The sequence below is a fragment of the Trachurus japonicus genome, chromosome 13 (assembly GCF_045865225.1).
Source record: "Trachurus japonicus isolate A0001 chromosome 13, Traja_1.0".
Lineage (NCBI taxonomy): Eukaryota > Metazoa > Chordata > Actinopteri > Carangiformes > Carangidae > Trachurus > Trachurus japonicus.
In genome coordinates, this window is record NC_140919.1 from 18,242,546 (window position 1) to 18,266,679 (window position 24,134).

General features: G+C 42.1%; 1 protein-coding gene across 6 annotated transcripts in view; it reads left to right on the top strand.

Annotated features, from left to right (window-relative positions):
- Positions 1 to 1,696: 1,696 nt before the first annotated feature.
- b3gat1a (beta-1,3-glucuronyltransferase 1 (glucuronosyltransferase P) a) overlaps positions 1,697 to 24,134 on the top strand; it is an 83,130-nt gene continuing 60,692 nt past the window's right edge. For 2 of the 6 annotated variants that reach the window (XM_085795100.1, XM_085795098.1), the window contains exon 1: positions 1,713 to 2,298. The gene's annotated coding sequence lies outside the window, so the exon portion shown is untranslated. Of the gene's footprint in view, positions 2,299 to 24,134 lie in introns of all 6 variants that reach the window. The other 4 variants (XM_085795097.1, XM_085795101.1, XM_085795103.1 and 1 more) reach the window with 4 other exon arrangements.

Sequence of the window (24,134 nt, forward strand, 5' to 3'; positions counted from 1 at the left end):
GAATAACAATAAAAACTGCATGAGGAGGGTATTTCCTTTCACTTTGATATGCTGAAACAAAAGATAAGGACTGAAATGCACTGAATTCTTTGCAATATAAACCTAAGCTGGATCCTCTTGAGTGTAAGAAGTGATTTAATACTGTTTCATCACATCAACAGTGGACATACACATACTGTATATTATGTCGAAAAATCTTCTATTCAAAGACAACGCCCTGATCAGAAGTGATTTAGATGATTTGAAACGCTCCCTTGACCCTCAAATGGCCCGCATTCTTTTCCCTCTCATAATGAAGCCGCCCTGGAACACCCATCCTTTCCAGTAAATTGTTCTGTCGAACACCCGTGTCACACATTCATGGTTTTTGATTCAGCACCTCCAGTCATGAGAGCCCCAGCCCGGTGAGCTCAAAATACTGCATGACACTTTGCAGCGAAATGTGGCACACAGTCGCTAGATCATCTGAGGACTTTTCTTCAGGTGATCCAAGCTTACACAGTCCGCGCACGCACCCACCATCATATTAATGGCTGCACTCTTAACAGCGATTTAGTGATTTTTTCTTTTTCCATCATACTGTAAGGGCAAAATGCAAAGTAGTCAGTGAGGTTTAATATACCAGGCATAATTAAAAACAAAAGGGTGTAGAGTTGCCTGCGTAGGAATGTATTCATTTTTATGCATATGATATACGCTCACAGCAACATTATGTCTTCTTTCCCTCTCCCACGTTGTCTTGTTTTTCCTGGTGTCATGTCCAGATCCATGGTCCCTCGAGCCGGGGCCACCTCCTCCTGTTCCAGCCCTCCTGGCTGAGCTCCTCTGGAGAACCAGCTCTGGTCTCCAGACTCAGAGGAGGTGAGCTGGCTGTGGGTGATGTTTTTTGGATCCTCACACCAGACGCTGTCTCACTTCCACAAACAGACAGGCTCTTTATTCACTGACGCCTGAAATTAGATGGTGCACTTTTTTTTTCTAGGTGGATGGAAATGCTGTGGTGGAATTGGCATCAGCGTCGACTCTGCCAGTCACCGGGGCTACGGTCGCAACTGGAGATAAATACATACATCACAGACTTTATATTATCCAGAACAAAATGACTCTTTCTTTGTGCTTGCGAGATTTTGTTCATTCCACCCAATTTCCTCAATATGTTTCTGTGCTATTGTGCAGTCAGTCGTGCATAAGGGAAAGCTTTATCTGTGACACAAATGCAGCTCTTCCAGAATTAATTCACCACTGCCAGAACCAGCATATGCTCATACAGTGGTCGCGCATACGTCCAAGCTGTTGTCTCTAAACGTCTTTATCAGGGATGAAGCATCTGCACAGTGAGGTCATGTGAAAAAAAGAAAACTTGACATAGAGAGGTGAAGCTCATACTGTCTTCACAGTTCAGTGGCTGTATACGTGAAACACAGACCCCTGATCTCCTCACCGGACCTTCACTCTCTCTTTCATTCCTTGACCACATCTTCTTCTTCAACACCTCCTCCGCATCTCCCTCCTCTTTCCTTCCATTTCATTCTCCCATTCCCCGAGCAACTCCCCCCTTTCCTTCTCTCTATCTCTCTCTTCGTCTCTCTCCATCCCCCTCTCTGCTTTCAGTGCTGCAGCCCACCCTGCTCCGAGCTTTAATGGTACATGCCATTAGAAAGCCCATCTCTGGAAGGGAGGAGGGGAGGGTGGTCTCAATCTCAGCTAAGAGGCTACTTTAGTCCCCCAACATAAGCACATTCACAGATGTCTCTGCACGCGTAGAGCTGTCTCACCCGTCACGACAGAGCAGCCCGCTCCTGTGTGAACCAACGAGCCGCGGACAGAGAGAAACAGAGAGGGGGGCAGAGAGATACAAAGAGAGCGGTAGAGAGGAGAGAGGAGGGAGGGATAGCGAGAGAAAGAGGAGGTGAAGAGAGCCACGGAGCAAAACACATACATCGCTTGCCTCTCTGACGTCTCCCCCTCATGCGTCTGTTTCAGCGTGTGTGAGCACAAGAAGAGCGGAGAGGGACGGGAGGAAAATAAATCCTGGGAGCTTGTGTCCTCTCTTTGCTTTATTTTTTTTCTTCTTTTTTTTTATCTCCATCTTCCAAGGCATGAAGGCGGGTGTCAGCTGGCACGGCAGAATAAAAGAAGGGGATGCTTTGAATGCTGCCTCTCTTTCGACAAGGGACAAGAAACAGGAAGAGGGGGACAACAAACAGAAGGGACAAAAACAGGATTTCTAGAATGAATGGGAGTCCTTCTGCCGCATGCGCTGGGAATAGCAGTGTCACACTGAAGTCTCTGAATGAGGTAAAAATAATGATTCCACTTTATTTTCTTCTTTATTATTTTTTTTCATCATCTCCTCTGTGCCTGATTGGCCGGCGGGGTCAGATCTAGATCTGAGAGGCACTTGAAAGCATGCACATGAGCTTGACAGAGATGAGGCAATTTCCATGCTGATCAGGTTTGGAACAGCAGTGGAAAGATTGCCATCTTTGTCCCTGGGTTTGCTGTGAACAGCGGCACGGGGGGAAGTGAGAGTGAAAAATCTATGCATGTTGCATGCCGCAGAGAAGCAGTGTGAGCTGGGGGGCAGGAGAAGAGTCTGTGTTTCTGATGAGGAGAACTGCTGATAATCCTCATGATGAGCGTTTGGGGCGCCGGGAGAGCAGCAGGGCATGGAGAGATTTTCTCTTCTCACTGACCAGCCGAGCTGTTACTGCACTGCACAGGGTCCAATTAGATTCAGCTGATAAAAAGCAAACTTAATTCACTTTTTCATAAAATATGAATTTGTAAAAATCATAACAGATATGAAGAAAAAATGAAGGGAGGTTGTTGGTGTAGAACAAAATACTGTGCGTGTTTTCTAAAGCAAAGTCTGACAGAGCACTTCCACTGGTGACCCTGGGGAGCCGTACACTACCTTCCAGACAGAAAATAACAACTTGTCCACAGAAGAGAGAGAAAAAAAAAAACGGGGCACTGGCTTGAGAAAATGGAAGCTTGAGTCGGAGTTAAATGGGCTGTACGTTCTCATTTTTGACACCTACTTCGGAGAAAACCCCCGGCATCATGAGGGAGAAAGCAGTGGTAGCGCTTGCTCTCTTGACCAGCACAGGTGCACCGGCAACTTCGCTCCTTTATCCTGGGGAAAAAACAAGAGTTTATTGTTTCTATCCATCTTCCAGTGCTTTTAACTACTGCGACAATACTGTCATATTTCAGCTGTTGTGATAATTTTTTGCATCTTTTGTATAACTAGAGAAAAGCAGGCAACAGTGTCCTGATGGAGGTAATAGAGGCAGCAGTCTTACAGTAGGAGCCTGTGAAACATGCATTGGCAAATATTAATATTGCAGGGCTCAGCACTTAATTATGTGAATTTCCTTAGTTAAGCAGGGACTCTTGAGTCGCGTCGGTGGAAAATCTTACACATTGTGGTCACGGTTCCAAAGGTCTGGGCTCGAGTCCTAAGCCCTTATTTATGTGTCAAGACACATCAACCTGACTCTCCCTGGAAGTTCTGACTGGTCCAGTCACAGCACGCTGACACCCATCATGACATCAGGCTTATGGACAAATGTGTTTTCTCTCACAATCAAGCCACTGTGCCTGTGAGAAAGAAAAAAAAAGACAGAAGTAAGAATTTTGGTTTTGCTTTTTGTGCAATTTTCAGTAGTAAAACCAATAAATAGCAGTTTTATACTTGTATTCAGTGGATGTTACATCGCTCTGAGACTATATGAGTGATATTATCTGGTGAAATTAACTCAAACTGGTCACCACAGAGCTGTCTACCTAATAATCCGAGAAATCTGAAAAATACATTATAAACATAATAAGTGTTTTATTTTCTTCCATAGATGACTGAGTGGATTGTTCTGTTCCACAAAATACTTACTTAGATACGTGATGGCGTCGACACCTGGCACCCGTTCCTCAGCCTCTACACGTTGCACTCACATCTACTGAGGCTGCGTGTGTGTTCCCAGCTGTTTCTCACACGGGTGTTAGCATGTGTCTGCTGCGCTGCACTCCCTGACCATGTGCATATTTAGTTTCTGCTCACTCCGGCAATGTCAGCAAATAGCATCCAGATCTCATTTATGGAAGCAGGCGGCTTGTCATTTCATTCTGTGTTCATGATTGCCCCTTTCGCCTGGGCCATACTGTACATTCAACACAAAGTGCTGAGGGGGCCGCAAATACACACAACTAATGCGGCTGCAGTTCTGTCACTGTAAATCATGGCTTACAGTGTGGAATATAAAAGAATAGAATAGATGTATTTAACACAGTCCTACATAAGGCACAATCTTAACATTTATGAACTGTGATTTCTTTCCTTTTTGGTTGGTTAATAATTCTTGCTTTTTTATGTTTTAACCGTTTTAAATCATAAATAAATATAACTTTTGATTTTGCTAAGTTGTGACTCAACCACTGTGAAGTTCATAAGCTTAAGCAGCTTCTCTTGACCTCTGTTTACAGAGCAATTACAGCATCTTATCTTTTTAATCAATTTGGAAAATCCCTTACTTCCACTTCTCTTTAAAATGCATCACAGCAGAATGTTGAAATCGCATTAAATGATTTACTAATATTTTGAAAACACCACGAGAGACAGTAAGCATCCTTTTTTTGTGAATGATAATATACTACTAATTTCCTCAGCTAGACCACAAAATAGCAATAACTTTACAGCATGTCATTGTAATCTACATATTATACAGTACAAGAAAAAGCCTATATAATACCTTGTAGGAATGTATGTCCATATGTGGAGAACACATGTTTATCACTGGTGGCCCAGGCATATTTCACACATCATTGCACAGTGTAATAATACGTATGGAGCCCGACAAGACGGAGGGATTAGACTTTGCACAAATGTTGTGAAAGCTATTGACAAGGCTGCAGAGGTTTTGGAAGCAGAGGGCAGCACGTGGGAGCGTGTAAAGCGTGTCTACCTACAGAACACCGAGAGCTCACACAGACAGATTCTTCAACCCCACTCCGCTGGGCAAAATTCGTTTGTGTTTGATGTCTGTTTAGTGTGTGCTGTAGGTTGCTGAGCCTCTCAGTGGTGAAGCTGTCCAGCCTTACGCAACAGAGGGGCAAAGCAGCAAACATGATGCATTTACTGCATATGTATGGACATAAAGACAAGAGTAGCTTTTACATTTACATATAAATATACAGAACATAGACAAACATACTCCCACATCTTGATATAGGTTTTTGGAAAAGAACCACAGGAATGGGAATTCAGTGGCGATGGCCATGGAGATGAAAGTGTTCTGTGCTATAGTTTGCATGTATCACGCACAAGGTCCTGCAAACACACACAACAAAAAATACCTGCTGTAATTTGCATTTTTTTTATCCCTTCACTGGAGGCTTGATGTTTTCCTGTTGTCTGTCCGTCCCGTTTCTGTGACTGTGATATCTCGGCAATCTGTCGCAAACACTCACTTGGACACTCTAGGCTGCTTTGATTTGAGTTTGGTGGTCGAAGGTCAAGGTCACTGTGACTTCAGAGAGTACACAATTCATGTGCTGATTATGACAAATACATGTGTAATACATTTTAGTAGATTCCATCAAAGCTTGAATTGAATTGCATGTATGCTAAATGAGGCTCGATGGACATTGATGTAAACTTCAGCTTGACTGGTCGGCAGAGACAGTAATTATAGTTTTACCTTGAGAAACACTTCACTTACTAAAATACTATTTTTATATCAGCAAGCAGTGGTTATCACTCACGCATGGTGAAGTATTGGCTGATTCATACTTGCAGGAACAGGAATCTGTATTCAAAGCACTTAATCCAAGTTAATCAAGGCTTATTGTGTCAGTTTTCTTTGGGTTTTATTCCAAAACTATCCCAGTTTTTGATAAATTGGTTAAACTGTGTTTCCTACATTGTGAAGACAGACCAGTGTAGTTTACAAAAACACTGCTTTCAAACATAAAAACCAGAATCCATTTGACATAAATGTACCTTAGCGTGGTGAGTTATCCACCTTATCTACCTTCTCTGGCTTGGCAGGGCATGGATGGACTATTGTCTTTTTTCACTTTGTTCAGACAGTAAATATCAGGATCACAGTGAGGGAAGTGCTCTCTGCATTTATACTGCGAGAGGAAAAGGATGCTTATGGTGTTTGCCATGTTAGCAGTGTAAAAAGCTGAGGGCCAAATTGTGTGGAAATATATGATGGTATGGTTCGACTATGGTCCATGGCGGTCCCAAAGGCAGGGGTCTCTAAGACATATTGGACACATGCCCTTTTTAATGAACAGCTCAGAGGCAAAGTTACAGCAAAATGAAGAGTAAGAGCAATCTGTTGGGCCTTGCGGCGTTGCTGTTGTACCTCCGTGGATTACACTCCATGGGGCACTTAAAATCTGTCTGGCTGCCCATTAAGACAGCCACTATCCTGGCTCATTAATGTCCTGCAGAGGAATTAGAATAAACTGTGCTCCACAGACTCGTGCTGGCAGAGGCTCTCTTCCTTCTCTCCAGCAGCTTTTCTCCCTCCAGGGACAGCAGTTGTTTGCCCGAGGTACATCAGAGCAGCTTGGAGTGACCAGCAACACAGAATAATTAGATGTTCAATTCCTCCAAACTGCTTTTGCTGTTGAATTCATCCTGACTTGTTTCAGCAATTTCAGCAAAGGTTGCCAAATATAATCACCGCGCAGGTCATCACCACTCACTTAAATGGGAAAACAGGGTTGAAAACCGTGGATTATAAAAAAGAAGGAGCGCTGGTGGGGAGCAGTGAAGTGCATGGAAGTGTAATGAGAATAGTTTTCTTTCCTTTTAGCCTTTTTTTTCTACACTGTGTTGTATTCAAGAAAGGATGTTGTCACGTTGCATTGATTATCCCTCCCTGATGTAGCTATTTATGATCACTTATGCAATGACACTGACCAATACCCTCTGCACTCCTGGTCAAACTGTAGGAGGAACTGGTGGGAAAAAAAAACCTCCACAGGTTTACATTATTATGACTTCATGCTGTTGTTCATGCCAAGAGTGGAGAGGCTTTGGTTTGATTGCTTTTTTTTTTTTTTTGTCGAGGCTGTACAAGTTGTTCTGAGTGTCAATAAAATGAACAGCATCATTTTATGTTTCACAGGGATTTGCTGCTAAGGCTTGTAATGCTTTTTACTGGTTCAATCAGAAATCCTACCCGATTCAAATAAGTTTCCCCCTTTTCTTAATGAATTTTTTTTTTTTTTTTTTTTGGGTTAATCTCATTATGTGTGTTTGTGGTTACCCACAGTCCCTGAGGGCAGCACTGTTGTGTTAGGGGAAAAAAAGAGGGTATTAGGGACAGCTGGCAGTGTGGTGTATCAGTTGTGTTCATATTCATCAGGCCTGCTAGAGATTAGGAGACGGAGCAGAGATGCTACTGGGGGTGTATAGCATGTGCAGTCACATAGCGTACCACACACACACACACACACACACACACTACGGTATTTATAAGCACAAACAATAAGGGAAGCTCCTGACCCAGCCCTCCAGCTTTACCTCCCCCACTGTCAAACCACATTCAGCCACACACAGTGACCGAGGGTGGAGTGGGAACCACTTCTCTTCCCTCTGCTCTTTCTCACGCATCATCAGTTCTTTTGTTTATTTTTTCCATTTTCTTTTAATGACTGTTACTATTACATAACATAACGTAAGGGAGCAAACAGGGAAAAGCCTGCTCTGCCCTCCATCACACAAAAAAAAGAGCTTACACTGTAATCAGTGTGGCAAAGCTTGTGTCTTTAGCAGAGTGTTAGGCTCAGGAGAGGAGCTCAGTGTGAGGCTGTGGTGTACTATACGTAGCATGTTCTGCCTAACAGCAGGTATCTGCGGGGGGAAGATCATTTCACATAATGACAGAGGTCTTCCCTTGTCATCAGCCGGTCCACACAATGATAATGTGACCTGACAGTGGCTGTGAAGGCTGCGTTAGTTAAAACTGAGCGACACAGCGTCAAGTATCTGAATGACCATAAATTTTCCCTATCTTTTATGGTTTTCTTCTATTTTTTTTGAGACACATCCAGTTCCTTCAAGGGATTACTGCTTGTAATTACTCACAGATTAGGCAACAGTGATGGTAAACAGTAAACACACAGCATAATAAAATAGCCTTTTTTTTTTTTTTTTTAAAAGGAAGGAGTCCTGGTTTTTGAGGCACAAACAAGCTCTCGCAATTACCCTCTTGAGAAAATCCTGGAGGCTTTGTGGTAAATCCCTCGGCTGTAATGAGACCTAAGTGTCTGTCCACCTCTGTAAGGGGAAAGGATCACCTAATGAACATGCTGGGAGATTCATTTTCAATGGCCGTTCAAAGAAATCTTCATCAGTGGTGCTTAATGTACAGATATATAAACATCACGCACCAGCTTAGGTCAGTGAAATCGAATAAATGAATCAATAACTTGGCAAAACCCTATTAAACTTTAATTGAAAACAGAAACTCTACTGCAACTCTTTTAAGCAGTGAGCCTCACAGACGGTGATACACACAAACTATAAACGCACAGACTGGCGTTTATGGGGTGAAATCTCTCAAGCACCTAATAAACTATATACTGATTGACACAATGGATTAGTAAAAGCTGTAATGGGAGTGAAGTGGACATCAGAGGAACTTATTAAGATTATTTCTTTATGGCTTTAGCCTCTTCAGTTGCTCCCCATAATGTATATTTGCAATATAAAAATTGAATCCTCTCCAATATGATCAGTTGTATTTTTCAAATCAGTTAGAAAACAGTTCCGTGATTGATTATTATTCAATAAAATCAAGCTGCATTGCTGGATTCGGTACCGTATCTGTGTAATGCAACCTGAGGCTGCTACAGTAGGCTACAGTACTAGAGCAAACTGGCACGCCTGCAAACATGTTTCTCTCAGTCATCTTTGGTCGCGTTCACCTTCTCATTTCTGTAGGACTCCATGCTGTGTTCAAGCTGTGCAGGATTATTGAGAACTTGCACTTGAACTTTCTATACTGACTGCTGTTTATAATAACCAATGTTCAACCCAGTGGTAAACTGACCCCAGACGGCCTTCAACAGCACCATGGGACCACTCAAGTGGCAATAAACAATCAAACAAAGCAATAAAGATAATAGCCAGAGCCCTTTGTCACATGGAAGTTAAGCAAAGGTAGCCTAGAAATCTAGACGCACCCTAGCGGCAGCAAATATATAGTCTGGCTTGTCAGGCTAAAGCAAAGGTTTTTTCAGCATGAAATTTATCCATTTCATAATGACTCAAGTTCCACTAGATTTCCTCAACATAAATTCAAACATAGGAAAAATTCAGACTCAAAATTTAACTAAAGCCAACCTACAATCAATCACAGTGCTCACAATGAGATGAGACCAGGCAATTAACAATCAGTAATGCAGTCAACAAAGACATTCAGCTTCACCATGGCAGGTGAAGCAAAGATAAAGTTTCAATTCATCTATTTCCAGAAACATCTTCAACCAAATATGCTGCAGAGATAGCTCCCCCTCTGCCAGAGATGGAGGAGACAGGTGTCAACAAAAAAGAAAAAAAGAAAAAAACGTTTTTGCCACGTTTCTGCCAAACAAGTAAAATCAAACTTACCTTATGTTAGGATGTACTGGAGGAGAGGACCCTTGCTTGCATCATGGGAGCGGATATTTAAAAGTCCAAAGATGACGTTGTTGTTGTTGTTGTTGTGGTGGTCGTGTTTGGCTAACGTTAGCCGACCTAGCTTGGCTAGCTAGCAGCATGGTCGACTTTCTTTCCCTCCGTCGATGTTGTTTGGATCCACGGTGAATATATTTCCCACGGGCATGGCGGGCGACGTCGGGGGCAGAGTTGCATTGCTCGGTCGGACAGGCGGAGAAGTCAAGTTCGGCAGCTGAGTATTGGAGAAGTCCACCGCTGTCGATGGATACATTGAAGATGAAAGACAGGACAGTCCAGGAACAGCTAATCCACATGTTGCCGGTCAAAGTCAAGAGGAGGGCTCGGAGGAGCGGAGCCTAGCACACAGCAGGAGGGCTGAGGTTAGTCCATATTCGCGCCACCAGCGTTCACTCACCAGCTGGTAACGGTTACCAATCATATCCACATTGTTCAATCAGTTGCAGATCAATAGCTGTCTGCATCTCCAAAGGTTTTCAGAGAGACCATATAGCTGCAGGTGTCAGAGAGCAGAGCTGCTTTAGTTTGGCAACTCAAATGATTGAGTCCAGGGCCCTTTTTGGGACTGGAAAGTAGCTAAATAACCCCAGCAGTATTTTACAGTTTGTTGGTGCCATCTTGCCTTTGGTAGCTCTTGCTAGCTAGCTTGCGCTAACCCTTGTAAGCTATGATGGTCGACATTTCTAGATAATTTCAAGTTTTATTCTTGAAAAAGGAGTTTCAATTAATCCAGCAAAGTTGACTTCACTAATATCCACCATTTTTCTTATTTGTTGTAGTCTACTTTTTTCTCTATTGCCTTTTTTCTCCTTGCTCACTCACTGACTTTTGCAGGTTGTTTTCCCACAAAGTATTTACCAAGGTCTTGTATGGATGATGGCCGAAATTATTCCGCCCTCAATTTACTGTAGGCTAATAGCAACATATGATTGGCTGATACACCTGTCCATATCATTCATGTCCACATTCAGCTTCTTCCAATATTTTTTCTTGGGGGACTTTACCTTGAAGGCCCAGAGGGTTCCCCTTTGGTTCAACCACATTTTCAGAGCCATTTTTGAGACTTGTTATGACACTGCATTTTGTTTTCACAGTATAGTGTGCGACTAGAGGACACATTTCTCATGATTAAGCAGGCAGGGCTTTGATGTGTATCAGTAATCCAGATTCAGTCTCATCTTGATAAGAGGATCTGTTAAGGTGCTATTAAATAATACGACCTTTGTCAGTCAGGTGGAAATGATATCTCCAGGCTGGATGGGGATACTTTGATAGCTACTTATGATTTCAAAGTTTTGCGTTATTGAGTTTCTGAATAGAGTCCACCGTATCCCTCTTGAAAGGTATGATGCTGATTGCTACAGAACCTCGTAAATTGTAGAACGCACAAGTGATGTAATAGCACATCCTTGACTTATACCCCGATCCATGGCGGGAAACGGCTAGAGAGTGTTGTCATTATTGCATTCAAAACGTCTAATTTCATTAACACCGGTTTAAGTATAGTGACTCTGGTGCAAACTTGAGGGTCAAGCATACATGGATGTAATCAGCTTCTTTTCATGATTTAACCATCTACAGTATTTCACTTGTTTACTGACTTGTTGAGGACATTTGTGAGATTCAAGTGGTTTTACAGTAGAGCCATCCAAACACAACTGTGGACCTTCCTCCTCTGCTTCTCAGCTTTACGTAACCTGCAGCTCTGGACCTGTGCGAACAGCAGATGATTCAATCTGGTTCGATTCAATTTATTTATATAGTACCAAATCATAACAGGCATTATCTCAAGGCACTTTAGGATAAGGTCAAGACCTTACATTTTATAGAGAGGGGAGGGAGGGAGAGACAGAGAGAGGGAACAACATACTGGTGTATTCAAGCGCTCTCAGACTGGTTGTAATAATGGTAATAATAATGACAGTGATACTTATAGGTGTAATGATGTTATTAAAAATAACAGCCAAAAATGTGCAGCACCAATTAGTTGAGTGGTGGCAGCAGATCCAGATGCTGCTGTTTCAGAGGGAGAGATACCTGCAGAAAGGGGACAGAGAGGAAGTGGAGAGAGAACATAAAGTTGACATGCAGTGGTGTGATATAAATGCAATGCAGAGCAAGAACATGAAGAGAGAGAGAGAAAGAAGAGGGAGTGCTCAGTGCATCATGGGAGTTCCCCTGGCAGGCTCAGTATATAACGGCATAAATAAGGAATGGTCCAGGGCTCACTTGAGCCACACTAAGTATAAGATTTATCAGACAGAGAAGTTTAAAGCCTAATCATGAATGTAAAGCGAGCGTCCATCTTACCAAACCCAAATTGAGAGCTGGTGTCACGAGAGAGGAGACGGATAGCACGCCTACATTTTGAGAATGGAGTGTTCCAGTGCGATAATAGGGTACTATGAGGTTTTTAAGATATGATGGAGTTTGGTCATTACGCGCTTTGTATGTATGGAAAGGGATTTTGAATTCTGTTCTGGATTTCACAGGAAGCCGATGTGGAGAGGTTATTACAGGAGAAATATGATCTCCTTTCCTATTTCCTGTCACTTCTCAGACTCAATGGGGAGGCTTTTCACAGTTATTTGGGCATTCTGATAATATAGAATTACATTAGTCCAGTCTGGGATTAACATGGACTGTTTTTTTTTATTATCACTAGACATGGCATTTGTAATTTTCACTATTTCTATACCTTGAAAGCTGGAGGCTGGATGTTGGTGGTGGAAATTTATGTGGTGCTTACTGAAAATACCGCTAATTTAAGGACACAGTTGTACAGAAGCCTATGGAGCTCAGTGCCTAACATTTGCATAGAAGAATCACTGTTAACAAACTGGAAATCTATCCAGTAATTATGACTCAAACCAGCCTTGTGTGGTTCCTTTAATCCTAATGACATGTTCCAGTCTGTTGAACAAGATCCTGTCAAAAGCAGTGCGAAGATCCAGCAGGACACGTATAAGCACAGTGCCAGGGTTAGTGCATCATGGCTTCATTTTCTAAATGATTTTTATTTATTTTTTTAGTTCTGAGACCAATCTGATTCACTCATCTATCCCACGTAAACACTATTAAAACCGTGACTTTTAAAAAAAAAATTCATCCATAGATGCTGAATATGCTAAATTCATTTCCTGCCATGGTGCAATCATCCTCATTACACAGTATGAAATAGGATTGGCACAGGGAGGGCTGTCTGGTTCTCCTATTTGGAGTTACTAGAGGTAATGTAGGCAGCAGTTGTGACTGCTTTGACTGAGTGAGATGGATAAACACTCATTTGCAGTAGGGAATTACTCTAGATTAAATATTAATATGTGTTTTTCGTTCTGTGTTACATTTGCAGACCCAACAAAACCAACACAGAAAAGACTCAAACAAGAGGGAGGTGTGTCAACGCAGGCAGCAGGATTTATTTATAGTCCACTTTGCCTACATAGAGAAGCATCCAACTTCTGTCAAGGGTAGAAATAGTTCTTGCAGTCTTGTGGCTGCTCTTGTTAGAAAAAACGCCATGTTGACCCCCCACCCTCCGCAGGGATTAGGTCAAATTTTACAGAAGTTTGAGAATTTAAGGTGACAGAATGAATGTGTGAAAGAAGACTCGGCATTTCTGTAGTTATGCCAAACAATGTCATGCAGAGAATAGAGAGATGAAAGGAATTAGATAGCCATGTTGTTCTTGTCATTGCTTCCATGACAATTCATGTGCGGCATGCGCCAATTACCTCTCACTGACATTGTTGCATCTCCGAAATCACACTGGCAAAGCATGGGAAAGTCTCCCTCCGCTGAGAAGTTGTCACTAATATGTTGTTAAGATCTAGGCTGAAACCTAGTCGGTTGTGCTTTTCCTGAAAAGAAATTCTCTCCCTCCCTCCTCACCACACGGGGAGAGAAAACCCCACTTGATGTGTGTGTGACTGTCAGGAATCCAGCTAATTGTCAAAACGGATTTAATGTTAAAAGTTTTAAAGGACAGGGCGACCTGTTGGGGCATCGACCATGCGCCTCTCTGCTTTGGGCTCTAATTAATAGCTTTATAAGAGCAGCGAGCAGGAAGCCTGACCTTGCACCGGCATTAATTTAATAAGCTCCTCGGCTATAAAATATTATTACCATGAACAAACTGTAAAATACAGATAGAAAATAACAGGCTTAAACTGTTCATGCTCATAATCATTTCCATAATTATTTCATAAGTGATGAATCTGTGAGGCAAAGCAGATTAGCAAGTTCTGAACTAGGTGGATTGTAATGATGATGATTTTTGATGATGATGATTTTTTATGGACTGCTCTATTGATAGTTGGGCTGCAACTAATGATTATTTTCATAATTGATTACGTTTTCTCAATTAAAAAATGTCCATCTCTTTACTCAAAACCTGTTGTTTCAAATTGATGGTGAAGAAAAGTGCACAAATAACAGGATGCTGCTTGAACATCCCTGATCTGTTAAAGCAGAAGTAAGCGATCCGGTCGTTTTGGCTAACTTCCTGTCAGCCGATGGAGTTAGCAGTCCCCACCCTTGTCCCTACGTCACCACATTCACGTACATCCCTTGGCTGCACACACAGAGAGGACCGCCCCTTTATGCCGTTCTCTCTCCTCATTGGATAAAGGTTGTAGGATACAAGGAAAGTTTTCTCCTCGGCTTACAGCAGAGCAGAGTGACTGACAGACCCGTGTTTCGGACCAAACACTCTATATAAGTGATTCCTGTCGGAAGATATAACTATTTAAGACTTATATTAACACAAACATTCCGCTTACTTCTGCTTTAAAGTAATGAATTATTATTAAAGAACAAAACAACTAGGCTACATGTTGATGTTAAATAAACAGGCCATGGACTAACACAAAACTAACACCATGCCCAAAACTAACACACTTTCTATTAGAGGTCGACCGATTAATCGTTTTGGCCGATTAATCGGCGCCGATAGGACGTTTTACAAACTATCGGAATCAGCAGAACTTGGCTCCGATAGTGGCCGATGGCTACAGTTTTTTCCACAGCGCCATAAACTGCTTCTTCCCTGCCGCTCTAGTCTCTCTGATCACTGAGGGGCGGGGCTGCTCTTCACACACACACAGAGCATGGGAGAGAGAGAGACGGCAGCAGCGGAGAAGTGACCCAGGTGAGGGTACTGTAGGTGCAGTGCGACCGCAGTAAGAGAGAGGCGGCAGGTGGAGGGGCTGACTGGAACGAAACTCTCTTGTTATTTAATGAGAAACACTGTAGTATTTTCTCTTAATCATATAAGGGTTCCTGCATAGATAATGTGGTGGCGGCTGCCACACTAAATATCTCACCGCCACCAGCTCACGAGTCAGTGTTTTTTTTTTTTTTTTTCCCCCTCCGGCTTTTTGTGCTTTTATTTTGAAAGGACAGCTAGAGAAAGACGGGAAGGAGGAAGAGAGAGCGCCGCTTCAGCTTCAGAGTTGGGGCAGACGCACAATAATGGCTCTTTACACCACAAAGTTGGGCTCTATGGGCTCTACTCGACTTGGTTTAGGTCCTGTTCCATAACAGCAGAGTTCCTCCTCAGCGGGGACGGGGACCGGGGTCGTCATATCACGGCCGCTACGTGCGTCTCGCTCTCTTTTTTCTCTCCTCCCGTCAGCTCCAAACACACTCGTTCAACTCGATCACGATCATTACAGCGTGGTTTTTCTTTTTACAGTCTATGGGTTTTCTACACAGTAGGCTAATTGTAGTGAAACAGTCACCTGTTAATGTACGGCGTAACCACACCACGAGCTAACGTCCTGTTTAGTTACAGTCTCCTCTCCTGCAGCGTCACGTCACTACAGCTGTTCTGATGTAAACAAACTCACGTGTGGAGTTCGGCTGTTCTCACTCACAGGGTCCAGGGATGATTCAGTGTCCCACATCCTTTAGTTTTACACTAGCTAATAGCTATATATTATTATTAAAAAAATTAAATTAAATTAAAAAAAATTAATTAATATTTTTTTTTTTTTTTCGGTGGGGCGCGTATCGGCCGATTAATCAGCTATCGGCTTTTTCCTGCTCCAAACTATCGTTATTATATCGGAATTTAAAAATCCACTATCGGTCGACCTCTACTTTCTATCGTGTTATTTAGAGCGATATGTTCAAGATTCTGGTCTTGAAATGTTTTTTCCGCCTTGGCCAGGTTCTAAATGCTCTTCAATGGTGTTTTATGGCAGTTTGCATCTCTCAATTTGCATTACTGCCTCCTGCTGGTACTACACACTGTCAATGCCACGTCATGTCAAATAAATCGCTCCGTGACACAGTGAATGACATTAATCGCTTAACACAACGTACCCATAATGAAATGCATTGCCAATGCTTTTAATAATCAATTTTTATTGATTTTATTGATTCGTTGTCGCAGCCCTAATCAATAGATTAATGTTGTTTCCTCAAGCTGAAGAAGCTCTGACAGATGCCCACCCTTATTCAGTTAAGGCTAACCAGCAGATTTGATATGCAGTTTACATATGTAGTCCTGAGGGCTGCAGCATGATGCCCCTCAGGCTACAGCTATTGAGCCTGTCTGTACCATGGTGCTGAATATTAGCACTTTGAGAATATGCAGGAATTATTGGGGCAGAAGTTGAGCAATGAACTGTGCATTCATAGTGCACAATGTGTACTTTGTATCAGCTGGGCCTCAGTGCCTCCTCAGAAGATGTTCTTTATATCCGTATTAGAGAAAATCAGCTAAACATACAACATCTAGGTGTTGAATGTTGCCAGGCTGCCTCTGGATGACCATTAAACATTGGCTACATTAACTCTGATGCTGCAAAATGTCAGTTTAATCTTTAGTATTTTACGTTGCACATTCAAGTCATTTATGAAAAACAGAATTGAAAGGCAACTATAAATTCCTAATTGTAATCTGGATTAAACCTCCTTCATTTGCTCTTCTTGGTTAGTGCTTTTTGTACAATTTATTTCCTTAACAATTTCACAATACTTCCACAAAATACTTTAGAAATCACTGACCAGGTCCTTTAAGTGAAAATATTCAGTTTAAGAATCCAATCATTGTTGAAGTGCAGCATCTTCACACTGGCACTGATTCGACCCTAGACAAGCAGATTCCAGGTCAAAACACAGCGACATATCTACCAGCTATATCTGGTGTTTCCAGCATAGTAATTTCTCTGTTAGGTGATTTTTTTAATGGTCCGTCTAGTTTTGTTTTTACACATCAACAGAACAGTGCACTGAGGGACCTATTATATCGTCTCCTCTCAAAACTCCAGACCGGTTTCAGAGGATTCGATGAGAATGGATCAGTACTGTTGTCATTTTGTTCCCACGAGGGGCTTAAGTGAATGTCTTGTTTATATCTGCCTCATCTCTATGAGCTACACAAGGAACAGAGCAAAAGCATGTTGCCGAGGACACTTGCTCCAAATTACCACTGTGAGATGTTGCTGAGTAGATAAAGTGTCAGTTCTAAATGCCATGTAGGTATCTGTTGACGGTGTAATCATTATTTGTGCTGCTGGTGAGTGACGCAGCTGTGTGATGGGACGGTTTGTCTAAAGTCGTGCCCGGTGATCAAAGTGGCTTGGCAAATTGGCAAAGGCAGCATTTGCTGCTGGGCCTTAGGCGGAGTCCTCGCTTTAGCCAGCCACAGTTTGACAGTGTCTAGTCCTCTCGCATCCGTTGCCCTAATATGACTCATCTACACACAGCAACTCCAGCCAAGTCTGTAAAAAAAAAAAGAAGAAAAGTACATGTGACTTTAACCTGGTCTGCAGTAGTTCATTTTTCAGTCTTTTTCAGTCATCTCCTTTACCTCCTCCTGCTTCGGGTTTAAATTTAGAAATCAAGTTTGGGATGGTATTGCCTCATAAAATGTGGAGAAATGGATGTTAGCTCAGGCTTTTTGAGATTTAATGAGCAGATTCAAAGAAGACACGAAAGCACATCACTGTGGAAATGCAAATACAGACACAGTGAGCATCTAGTTGATTACTCTTCTGAGAGCTGGGGTGTGAATTCCTTGTCAACCACAAGTGCGAATGTGTGTTTATGTGTGTACCTGCTTTGTGTGTGTGTGTCTTCTGCCTGCACGGACACTTTGCGTTATTGAAACACGATCTTCTGAATGAATGCCTGGCTCTGCCGAGGTACATGCAGCTCGGCATAACGTCATCGCTAAAGATAATTCTAGACAGAACATTGTTCACATTGAAGATAGGAGTTGAGTTATAATACACAGTGGGTTGAGGCCCGATACAAATGCCCTTGTGTGATTGATTACACGCTACAAGCTAATGAGATAAACAGAGCCTGAATCGATTCAGTCGGGGGAGGAATCATGCCAGAGGGTTATATGCAGCCGTGTGCAATGGCTTTATTGACACGCTCATATTCAAAGACCCAGTGAAAGAGACCAAGCTGTGCTTTTTGGCTGAGAACAGAGCCGTATCCTCTTCTGCGGCGTGGAGCTGCTTCGCCCACCACTGCAATCAGGGTCAGTGCTGCTCAAATCAAACGGCAGTGATGGGATCTGACAAGTTGGGTACTTACTGCTTAACAATCACCACTAAGAAAACCTTTTTCTTGTCAAAGACAAACAAGACATGGGCTGCATAGCAGACGCCGGGCATGGGGAAGCACAGCTAGCTGTAGCTGGTGACGGAGGGAGTTACAGCACGGGCACAGATGACCATCAGCCCAGTTTAGGGACTTTCGACTGAAGCTGCTGCAGTTCTCTTTACTCGCTGGCCAATGACAGATGCACTGATTTCCCAAATGCTGCAGTTAACCAATTAAAACCTCCATGCTTCACCAAGATGACTGTAAGAGGATAAGGAGAGATGGATGCCATGTGTCTGAGCTGAAGGCGGCAATTCAGAAAAAAAGGAAGACACACAGCGAAGGTGAATATCGGCTTTCTTTAGTAACTGTTTAAACTTCAGTGAAATATATAGTAGGCCTACATTTCTCCTTCTGTTGTGGTTTACGAGTGAATTTTGTGCTCAGGCTCATCATTAATTTTGTTTTGTTGTTAGGCTCGTCTTGGTCTGTTGTCTCTAACGGCTCAGTTTTGGAAAATTGTACAGCATATTTTCCTATTACACTGAAAAAGTTAAAAGTAAACAAAAAAAGACCTAAATGAGTTGCAGCCAGATTTGAGTGTTTTGTATCTTTATTTCAACCAGCGCTGAAATTTTTTAGAACCAGGATGCACCACCACGAATTTTAAGCCCCTTGATGATCTTTGATAAGCGTGACAGCAGGAAAATACAACCAGGCTCCTGGAAAGATATTCAGAGGAAGTGTGTTTAATTGATTGCTTTATGATCGTGTCACTCAAATCTTGTGCGTACACCAAAGGACTCAAGGGGGTGAGTCATCAGTCACGGAAGAGAGGGAGATGTAGTGGAGGAGAATCCAGCAGTGTTGTGTCTTTTTTTTTTTTTTAACAAAGGCACGACAGTCTCTCTCTGTCTGTGTGTGTGTTGTTTTTGTTGTACTAAAGACTGGGAGGGAAAACACAAAATTCCACCAGTGTCCAGTTGCATAGAGAGGCATTTGTTGTAGTGTTTGATCATAAGCCTTTGGGCAGCAAGACAACAGGGAGCAGGGAGGTCGCCACTGACGAGTGTTTTGCTGAAATAAAAGGCCTCATTTTTTAGACAATTCCAGATTTGCCCTACGAGGCTGATTTCCTTTTGCTGCAACGGATTAAGACTGTGTTTGTGTGTTTATGTGTCTACTATGTGTACCTATTAGTATTCATATTCATGCTTTTTTAAATTAACTTGAGAGGCTTTTATTTAAGCACATAAAAGAATGGATATCTGAGGTCTTAATTAAAGGTAAATACTTAAAATAATTAAGTAGCAAAACTACGCCCACTGCCTTTTATGGACCTGACATGAAGTCAGATTAATCAGGCTGGTAGCATTATTAATAAAATATTTAATTAGTTCCACAATGCTTGGCTAGATTATTCATTTTAATATAAAAAACAAACAAACAGTGAGTTTCTAATTCAGAGATAGTGGCACTATTAAAAGATGATTATGTCTTGCAATCATCATTCAAATTTAAAAAAGCATTTTAAGGTGGTACGAAAGGACAAATATAAATCTATACATCAATGATTATTAAACATTTGTTGAAAATCATTGTCAAATATACTAAAAGTTGCCAACTCAACGGTTCATCGACATTACACCAACTTCACTCCGGCAATGGCGTTTGTAATAATCACCTGTGATCAATAGGCACTGTCCAAATGTGGCTTCTAACTGAATTCAAATAAAGAGTGGGAAAACAAGCCATACAACGTTCAAGGCGGGGAAAAGGGATGAAAATCGATACAGCTCCAGCCACGCCATACTGCAAATGAAAAGCATGCATGCCATGATAATGGATATAGATTTCTGGGTGCATGGCTCATGTTTTATTCCCATCCAGTGCTAAAATCTTTATATATAGCACTACAAAAGATGACTGATGAGTGCACAGGACAAGGGGTGTATTTCTGCAAATTGCTACTTCCATTACAAGGTGTTCAGTCAGTGGGTAAAGGGCAGAGAAATAGTCACTTTGTATAATTGAGATGTCATGTTTGAGTGGACCACTCCTTTAATCTAGTATAGCTTCACATACAGTAACATAAGTGTGGTTTTCTCACATTTACTGTAAAAGAGCAGTGCCGGGGCTGCCTGCTGTGACTCTGGTGTAATCAGAGGTTGTCAGCAGCCCATTCAGGTAAAGACAGAGTACAGATGAACCGTAGACTTCTGTATAAATGCTAGGTGAGATGTAATGAGAGAGCTAAAGGAATAAATTGAGGAAGAGCAACATTACAATATTTACCATGCTGAGAGAAGCGGGGTAGCAGCCTTGAGACGTCTCACTTTGTTTGTAATCAGTAAGACATCCGCTCTGCATCTGGCTTCCTGGTGCGCCTGTGTGTGTGTGTGTGTGTGTGTGTGTGTGTGTGCGTGTGTGTGTATATCTGTGAGGGTCACGCACTGTTGTATATATCCCTCCCTGATATATTTGTCTGGGGAACAGGTTGTATGATATTTGTGGCTGTTTAGGATGCTGTTACCAAGGCGCAAGCCTGTGGTTGTCACGGAAGCTGTCGTAAAATGATGGTGAATGTGTTCAGAAAAAAAAAAAGGCGGGACAGCTGCCATCATTTTCAGTTTCTCCACTTTTTTTTACGCCATCTTTTATTGTAACTTCATCCAGCCTCACAGATCGGCAAAGACCAACAACAACATGTGTTGGTGTTGTGGGCGAGTGATTGATATTTATGGGAGCTGGTTGGCTATAAATATGGGTGACGCCCACTATTTATGTGGCTGAACCCAGGTGTTGTTGTTTGCTATGGGTGTCATTTCCCCAGTTGCTTTGTGTAATTTTGAGCTGGCATTGGCAGATGAACTTTTTCTTCACCAAAAGGTAACGCTAACTAGCAATCAAGGCTAACATTTGCAGGACAGCTGCCAATTAGCCTATAGCTAGCTTCTGCATTCCTACTGGGATCTGAACTGTGGCTACCAACAAGAAAGAAAAGTCTTCTGACATCCTGCACAATATACTTCATGCTAGAGGCATTCTTCTATGCTCAATAATTGCCGTATCATTGTGCTTCTTGATTCAGAAAGAAATACAACTTTCACTTCAACCCTTAGTTAATAATCTGAGCATAGCTGATCTCTTCCTTTAAATGTTGTTGCGGACAATTAAGTTTGCGGCTGTTGTTTCATTGTTGAATATACGGTCACCTGCTCTCTCTAAATTCTCGCAGCTGTGGTGAGAGATAAACCAAATAAGTTGAAACACACTCCCGAAGCTGATTCAAAAGTCAAATTCTTCTGTCTGCTTTTGAGACAAAAAATATATATAATTTAAAGCCTCATTTTCAGGAGAAAGGCACGACAAAGGCAAAGTATGACTGTTGAAGTCATACTTCTTTGAAGCCACAGTTCTTTTGAAATGTAGACCTCATTCGAGAAGTTCCACTTTCAAAATCTCATCAACTTTCACTTCAGTGTGAGTATATTACCCTCACTGTTCCTTTTGCCAGCCTGTCTGAAAATATGAAGTACATGGTGGATTTTGAATTTGTGCCCAGTTTGGTTACAGCGAAAAGACACTGGGTGGTTTGCATGTTGAAAATGAGATGTCAGAGTCACTTTATTACATTGTATCACTACACCTGTCATCATCAACTTTCTTCAAGCTGATGTACTGTGTGTTTTGTACAACATGTAAGTGAAACAGGCAGGTTCACTCAGTGTTTTGTTTTATTCTGTGTAGGGATGGGAATCGAAAACCGGTTCCTCTTCGGAACCGGTTCCAACTTGGATCAATTCTTGGAATCGTGTGCGTGTCTGCTTTAACGATTCCCTTATCGATTCCGTTTGGTTCAGAAACTCGCGCATTAATTGATTAATGACGTTACGTAACGTTCCGTTAAAATCAATCTTCATTATAAATGAGGGTGCTTAGTGTTTATATCCACACGTCACCGTTTGTTCTCACAAAATAAAGTTAGTGGCGTGTCTGTGTGGAGCGGAGCTGCTGACAGATGCAGCTGACAGTGACGTTTCTTCATCACTAAACCTGTGAGCCACCCTCCGGTCCTCCCTCCCTCACGTCATGAGGACAGGACAACGTCTCCTGAACAGGCTACATATTCTTTCTGTTTTTCTCTCTTTATTCTAACCACTTCCTTTCAGGTTTTGCTTGTAGCCAGGTGAAATGGTAGCTGCGCCCTGTGTCTTTTCTCTGGCGCGCTCTCTCTCTTTCGCTCGCTCACTCGCTCACTCCGCATAAAAACGAACGTTATGAAAACAATAACCTACAGATGCATAAAAACCATGTAATGGAAACATTGTTAAATTCCTCCTGTGAGCACAGCTGGCCCACAGCCACAGTGGTCTAGTGTTAACCTGTCCAGGCAGGTCGGTCCTGTCAACTTTTTTAATGTCAGAGCCATTTATGCAGTGTTTTCAACCTTGGGGTTGGGACCCCATGTGGGGTCGCCTGGAATTCAAATGGGATCGCCTTAAATGTCTAGTAATTGATTAAAAATAAATAAATAAATAAATAAACTAATTATTTTTCACAATCTTAAACAACTATATTCTTGATATATTCACTTTCTTGAATAAATCAAGATAAAATAAAATGCAGCATATACAAATATCTGAGCTTGCCCAGAAATTTGTGATGTCAAAAGGGGTCATGAGCCAAAAAAGGTTGGGAACCACTGCATTAATGCAAACAAACCCATTTCTCTTTTATTCCCTCACCCAATGAGAATCGATAAGAGAATCGATAAGGAATCGAATCGATAAACAATATCGATAATGGAATCGGAATCGCTAAATTCTTATCAATACCCATCCCTAATTCTGTGCCTTATTAGTGCTGCAGGTGATAGTCCTCAGATCAGGTGGGTAGCACAATTGAAACAGCTGCATTAGGCATATAGTAAAAAACAAAAAAAGCAAACATAATGTAATAGTAGTTTGGATTTAATAAAAGACAGACCTTGCATAGGCTCAGGTGCAAATGAAGAATAATCAAAAGGAACCGTGGAAAGATTTTCATAAGTTTTGCATCCCCAATGATTTCACTGTCAGCCACCAATGGTTTATTGTAAGTTTGAAAACTTAAAGCAGATATCATCGGCACGGCCGTTTCGGCTAATGCTGTGTTCAAGGCAGGCTTTTGAAACCGTAAGTTACAGCTTCAAGTCACAACTACGACTTGGTAGCGTTCCAGGTAACCCGTAGCTCGTGTTTTTACCGTCCTGTTGTCTGTGAAAGTTCCCTATAACGGCCACTCGTAACTTCCGACCCGTGAACTCGTACCAGATCGAACTGGTATGACTTCACAGGAAGGAAAAACACAAAGTACGAGTTTCCTTGAACGCACCATGAGTTAGCAGCCCCCGCCCTTGTCAGGCATCAATTGGTCCTCGTGCTACGTCACCACATTCACGCGCATCCCTTGGCTGCACACACAGCCCTTCATGCCGTTCTCTCCCCTCATTGGATAACACTTGTATCCCACAAGGAAAATTTTCTCCTCGGGTTACAGCAGAGCAGAGTGACGGAGAGACTCGTGTTTAGGCTGAAATACTTCATGTAAGTGATTGCTGACGGAAAATAGGACTATTTAGGACTTATATTAACAAAAACATTCCACTGATATCTGCTTTAAGGGAGGACATTATCCATATGATCCAGTGACCAGATTCTATAAGAGGTTAAGTTTCACCTTCTTAGATGATGTAATGGTAACATTTTGGTTTAAGTCCCCGTGCTTTGGTTTGTCTGGAGCACTTTGTAATGAGAGGTTAGTGAGGCCGTACCCGGTGCACTACATCAGCCAAAGGGCTAAATGTAAGATGGTTTAAGCCATTTAA